This window comes from Mustela putorius, unplaced genomic scaffold (genome assembly GCF_011764305.1).
Source record: "Mustela putorius furo isolate JIRA1106 unplaced genomic scaffold, ASM1176430v1.1 tig00003846_pilon_pilon_pilon, whole genome shotgun sequence".
Lineage (NCBI taxonomy): Eukaryota > Metazoa > Chordata > Mammalia > Carnivora > Mustelidae > Mustela > Mustela putorius.
Window position 1 is genome coordinate 96,160 of NW_025421999.1, and position 6,681 is coordinate 102,840.

Sequence of the window (6,681 nt, forward strand, 5' to 3'; positions counted from 1 at the left end):
TTCAAGCTAAACTTTCAGAGAAGTCCAGATATGGAGGCTGATACATTCTAAGCTGCAATTGAGAAAGATGTGATTTTACATATACCTATCCCTCTCAAGAAACATAGGCTTCTGCCCTCCTTCTCCCATTGAAGTATATGGATGGACATTAGTTTACAAATCAAGTCATGCCTTTTAAAAAGTCCTATAAGGGCAACAGCCAGCAACCTCACCTTTTATTTTGTCCCATACCTAGGAAATAATTGTTTCAGAGGTTTTTTCCTTTGCCTTCAGAATTAACTACAATCAATCTCATGACCTTATTGGGAAAGCTTCTGGAAATGCCACCAAACCCATGAGAAGTGTCCTGCCTGAGCTCAAGTGTATAACCACAAGAAAATAGGGTTTAGATGGAGGGACCTATCCATTAAACTTGACTAACAGCTAAATCCAAAATTCTGACAACTCCTATATAGGAAGACATGAACTCTCAGCATATTATTCAACCTGAAAAATGCATATTTTGACTCCTGGGCTTTTAAAAAAAGAATCAGTCATCCCAGGAACCCAGAACCTTAGAGGTAGAAATTATCTCAGTGCAATGACGACAGAATAACTTTTTCAGGCCAATTTTTATCCTAAATAGATGCTATCAAAAGACAGGTCAGTCTCCTGGTACAAGCTGAACTGTCTACACATACTTTGGACAGTATGTAAAACAGAGTTCTCCTGAAATGAGTCAGTATTTCCCAGAAATATCTGCCTAATTAACTCTTTTAGCTCATTCTTATCAAAGCAAATATGAGATACTAGTTCCCCCCCAATTTATGTTTTGTTGAGTATCAGAATAGATACCATTAGAAAAACTCTATGACAACTAGTTTGTATTGTTGATTGCCCAAGAAGTCAAACACCAATTCCTCCACCATCTGTTTGGAGAAAATGGTTCTGGCAAGGGAAACTTTTCCAGCTAGTCTTTGGTCAAAAGCATAATTCTTGTGTGTGGCTTCCTCTTCCTTTTGTTCCCAGTTTTGCACATAGCACAATGCTGTTTTAAAAGTGAAATCCACCAAAAAAAAAAAAAAAAAAAATCCGTGACTGGGCTGAAGAAGCAGTATTTAGAACACTGCACACATTCAACAAGATAAAGCTTTAATCAAAGCAAAATACTGTATTATCAGTGGCAATGAAATTTCTTACAAAGCTGGGCTCATCAGTGTTTCTACTTCCAGATATCTTTTTCCTTCCACCTCCCTTATTTTTACCCTTTTGTTGGCTCCTTAAAGCTGCACTAAATCATAAAATAAGTTTGAATAGCGAAAGCACTAAGGTTTCACATTCTGCAGCATAACAATGAACTGCCTTATGTTAGAATTCAAGCTTGTTAGCAAGGCTCACAAATATTATCATCTCCTGTGGTGGCGATTTCCTACCCATTCAGGAAAGTGGTTTTTACTACCAGAGCCCACATCAACCATGCCTTATGAGTTGCAGATGGGGTCTTTTTGCCACACTTCCATATTCGGTGCTACAGGATACACAATTCACACATGTACATGAGGATGCCAGCTTCTATGATGGATTATATGCTAGCATCCTGTTGATTACATGATGGGAAAAGTAGTCCAATGGAATTTTTTTTTTTTTTGAAAAGCAAAGATGTTCCAAAGAAGAGAACAAGTGCCCAAGCACAAGCCTGCAGGGCCTGTCAGTTGTGTTGGGTGTAGCAATACAATTGCCAAAAGGGAGACAGGCAGGCAGGCAGGCAAAAGGCCTTTCCAACTAATCATGACTCTATTCAATAGATTGCCTATTTAGCAACAAGTTGAGGAGAGTAGAATTGGATTTTGCATGGTCAATTTGAAAAATGTTGGAAAATTTGTTTTGAGACTACCAAACAAAGCAATCGCTGTCTTTGAGTGTTATCAATCTCCCCTTACATTTTCTCCCCTCCCCTCTCTACCTAGAAGGGCTTAGAGTCTTTGAAAAAGTCATTTCACTTCCTAACAAAAAGAGAACGGCAAGTCAGATGAAGAATTCTTTAGGGGGTAAACTATCCATGCTTGGAGTGAAATGGGAAATGATTTTACTTTTTTTAAATAGTAAAGTTCTTAAAACAAAGTGGGTCAGCAATTTGTGTATGTAAAAAGGCTGACACTAAGCAAGTACTTTTTATTTCACTTGATTATCAGAATTAAACTAAAGCTTGGAAAGTCTGAAATTTGGCACATTTCAGATCTTTTCAGGGTTAATTGTTACACCTAGCTAGGATATAGATGAAGGAATATGTCTTAACATTGACAGAGAGGTCAGAGGAGAGATAATATGCTGAGGAGAAACAAGTTTGCCTTTTTCTAACTCAAAACTAGTTTTCTAATTGGGGTTTTGATAAGGAAAGTTAACCTCTGGGGGACTCTGAAAAGAAAGTAGATACTTTCTAATCATCTTTTAATTATTATCTTTCTAATCATCAGCTAATGGCCTGGAATGTATATTAACTATGAATTCTTGCTTTCGGACCAATAGCATAAGAATACAGGTAATACAAGAATAAAAGTAAATCTATGTTTTCATCTTCCTGGAAAACAGAAATACTAGCAACAGGAAAAATTCTTCTGAAAGGTTTATCTTCCCAGAAGGAAAAAAGACATTCAAAGAATATCTCTAAAAGACTATTGCAGCAAGAGTCTTGTTGGGGGTCTTATCTATTTGCTCACCACAGGAACTCTGAGAAGACAAGAAATATCATCAAAATTGCATCCCTTGGTCCCATGGGAGAGATGAAGAAGGCATTTCAGGACTGAGTAGCCTCTGGGAAATTAGGGAGAAAGACTCTTAATTTTTTTTAATAGATTTTATTTATTTATTTGACAGACAGAGATCACAAGTAGGCAGAGAAGCAGGCAGAGAGAGATAGGAGGAAGCAGGCTCCCCGCGGAGCAGAGAACCCAACGTGGGGCTCGATCCCAGGACCCTGGGATTGAAAGACCCCCCCCCTCTTTAAATAATTAACTGCTCTTTTGTTGTGTAAGAGTACCCCTCCTCCCCTTGCAGTGAAAAGACCCTTCCCCCAGGGTTAAATTCAATGTAACTTGTTAATTGTCTTGTGTGTCTTGTGTGCTTTTCTCGTCGCCCTTTGTGTTTCCCTTGATTAAGGTTAACTGGAGCCAACTGGGGTTAGTCTAACTCGAGACAGAGACTATAAGGAATATTCCCAAGCAGCTGCCGAAACTCTCTTTGTTTCAGGGAAGTTTCCCTGTGTTCTCTGGCCTGACTTGGACTGCTTAACCCCTCCCCCCTTGCTGGTGGGAAAGCATGGCATCTGCTCCTCTGTTGGGGCTTAGGAGCTCCAAAACCGGGAATCCTTTCTCTGCCTCCTGGCGGCGCTTTGTTTCTTCTGTTTCCCCCTTACGTGTTTCTGTACCAACGTGTGTGCAGCCTGCATGACTGGCCTCTAGATCATGCACCACAGCTCCTTCTCTCTTCACTGACAAGGAGCAAGAACAACACCCCCTGGACCTAACACCTCCCCACTCCAGATCTTCCCACTCATATCTCAGGTAAACATTCAAAGTAGAGTGGGTCCAGGTGGAACGTAAATCAGTGTTGGAACTAAGTTAAGTTTGTTGGTTTAATTCAGATAAGACCTGTCTTTTAAGTTATCAGCAGTAAATGTGAAACTTTTATTCTATCAAAGTTTACTGAAGGTCAGATAAGCTTGTGTTACTTATTAAAATTTGTTAGCAAAGAAATGACTAAACTGGTGGTTAATTGTCTGTCTCAAATTTCTAATGGGTAATTGCTGAAATAGCTTTCAAAGTCTTTGGTAATCTAAAAGTTTTAAAGTTTTGCTTGGATGACAAATGGAATTGAATTGTGGACATCTATATCTTAACCAAACAGGATAAAAAGCTAAGTCGTTAATTACTGGATATAGGTTTGTGCTTTTGACTTCTTACTGTAAAGAAACTAAGAGTATTTAAATCTGTTGGTAAACTTGTTTGCCACTTAACTGATTCATAAATTTGCCACCTGAAGAATTCTGTTGTAACAGTTCACAATTGGTTAATAACTAAAGGTGTTTCTAAGAATACAAAGTTCTGCTTAGTGTAACTAAGACTGATGGAAATAAAGGGAAACTGTATGTAGGAAAGTAGGAGATATGTAAGAAAGATTTAAGGAATGGGAATACATTTTGTTGAAGGTAAGGAAAGGTAATTTTGTCCTAAATGAGATGGTTGTTTGGAAGGAAATGGCTTGGGACAAAACCTGAATGCAAAGGAAAGTTGTAGAAGGTTTGTGAAGGGAAATCTTCAGAAAAGGAATTTTAGCGATGGTCAAGAATGAACTAAGATTGAAATGAATGGATTTTAAAGGTACATTGGTACACGACTGAAATTGTCTCTGTTCAAAAGGACAATGTTTTCTTAGATCAATTGATGTGTTAAAAAGTGTAAATGGTTTTCTCTTTGCCTGCCTGAAAAATTCAGTTCCTATGTTTTGTTTTATCAGGTGTTTAACATCCCTAATTATATTTAGGCATGTGTTTTTAAACTTTCTAAGGTTTTAGCAATTGTTGACAAGATTTAAACCAATGATAAACCTTGGGTTACATTTGGGAAAATGCTATAACTATTCTAGAGATTCTATGCACTTCCTAAAGTTTTAATGTTTTGAGAGATCATCGCTTGATATTGTAATTATGGAAATGTTATGTGTCACAGAAGTAACCTGATTTCCTTGCAGCTAAATTGTAAACTCCCATGTCTCTTTAGCTCTAACCATATCCATTCTGAGTTTTGTCATTTATAATTGTTTTAATTCTCTTATTTTAATGAGTTTTATCTTCAAGGAGATTCATATAAAGGACTTTCAGGACAAATATAGATATTTGATATACTTGAAAATCCTAAAACTGAAATGGGTAAGAATTTCCAAAACTGACTAAAGCTGCATTCACCAGATTTAGTAATATGGAACTAAATGAACTAAAAGATTATAATGTTGTGTCTCTTAATGTTTTATCTTACTTTAAACATTGCTGGTTCTCTCTAATGTTTGCTCTTCCAGACTAGGAATACTTCCTCCTAGTTATCTGTAACTTACAGAGATGTAAAAGTATTTATTGATTTGCAAATAAATCAAAGCATTCAGCTTTTCTCTCTATCTGAACCCTCTGAAACCAAAAGGTCTCAGTAAGTATTCATTCTTCCATGGCAATCAGTCATTTGCATAAGTTTAATAAGAATCTGTTCTCCTTTAACAGGACACCATTGGAAACTGGTTATTTTACCAAGGCTTTGGCTGGAATGTCATATTTGAGAAAGACATGCATAGACTCAGATATGACCAGACAGCTTTAAGGAACCAAGGTTGACTTTATGAAACCTGGAGCCATAAAGCCCCTTGGGACTGTTGGCCTGATAACCTTGCTTACAGAGTTCCCAGCAGCCTCACCAGGTGAGTAAAGAATGTCACTCTTTGGTAGGTGCGGAGACTCAGAAGAGGCATTCGCCCAAATCAACAGGTATTGCAGGCATGCCTGATGGCAAGTACAGGGCTTGGCTTCTGGCCCGGAGAAGCTACTAAAAGTTCAACCTAGAGATTCCTTATAAAAAGTTTCAGCAAAGCAGATGCTAAAAGATCTATTGATCACACTCACTGTTCTTGCTGAGCTTATGTAAACAATTAGGCCAAGTTTGTAAAAACTGGATTTGTTTCACAAGTGAATTAGTCCTGATTTGGCTATCTCTGGAAATGAGGGTTATTTTAGAGAGAAAAATTGTTTTAGTAACACACCTTTATGGATGTTAAATTCTAGATTTGATTGTCTTTAAATGTTTACCTAAGCTAAACAATTTGAGGTAAACTTCAGAGAAGTTGTACAATAGCTTCTTTAGTCGATCTTACTGTTTTGTGGGGATATTCGCAGACCCCACGGCACATGATTAAACAACTGGAAAATGGGATTAATTCCCTACAATTATATAACTTAACTAACACCTTGTGTGTGGCTGGGATAATGAAATTGCCTAAAAGCCAACCTGTCACACTCCATAGGATTAACTATGGACTTGGAGGCACTGTGGATGACCCCACTTTCTTTATGAGTGGATTGAATGATGCATGGGGAACTCCCCTTATCTCTTGACAAGTTTTCTCACTTGCCAATGATCCTCTGTAATCAGGATATTGTTAAGGCTGGACCACTCAAAGGTCTTCTTATTGGTTTCATCCCTTAGTCATATTTATCCTAGAGGCCACCTCTGTTGAGGTGCAATTGCAAATAGATGCTTTAGCTAAACATAGAACAGCCCTCATAAAAGGAGACTCAAAGCTCACTATGGGACAGTCCCTGACTGTAATGATGTCACATCAGGTCCAGATTTGTCTTCGAAGCCAAAGACCACCAATGGATGATGGAGGCCGACTTACTAAATATTGGACTATACTTATAGATATGCCAGAAATAATACTTAAAATTTGTCAAACTTTAAACCTAGTTACCTGTATGCCTGAACCTGACCACTGTACTTCTTCCTCTATAGAGCAAAAAAGGTTATTGAACTTGCTTACTCTATTTGGCCAGATTTAAGATGCCCCTGTTAAAAATATGAATGACAGTTGGTTTTCTGATGACAGTAGTTTTCATAGAAAGAATAAGAAAAGCTAGGTGTGCCATAGTGCTCACTAGCACCTTGC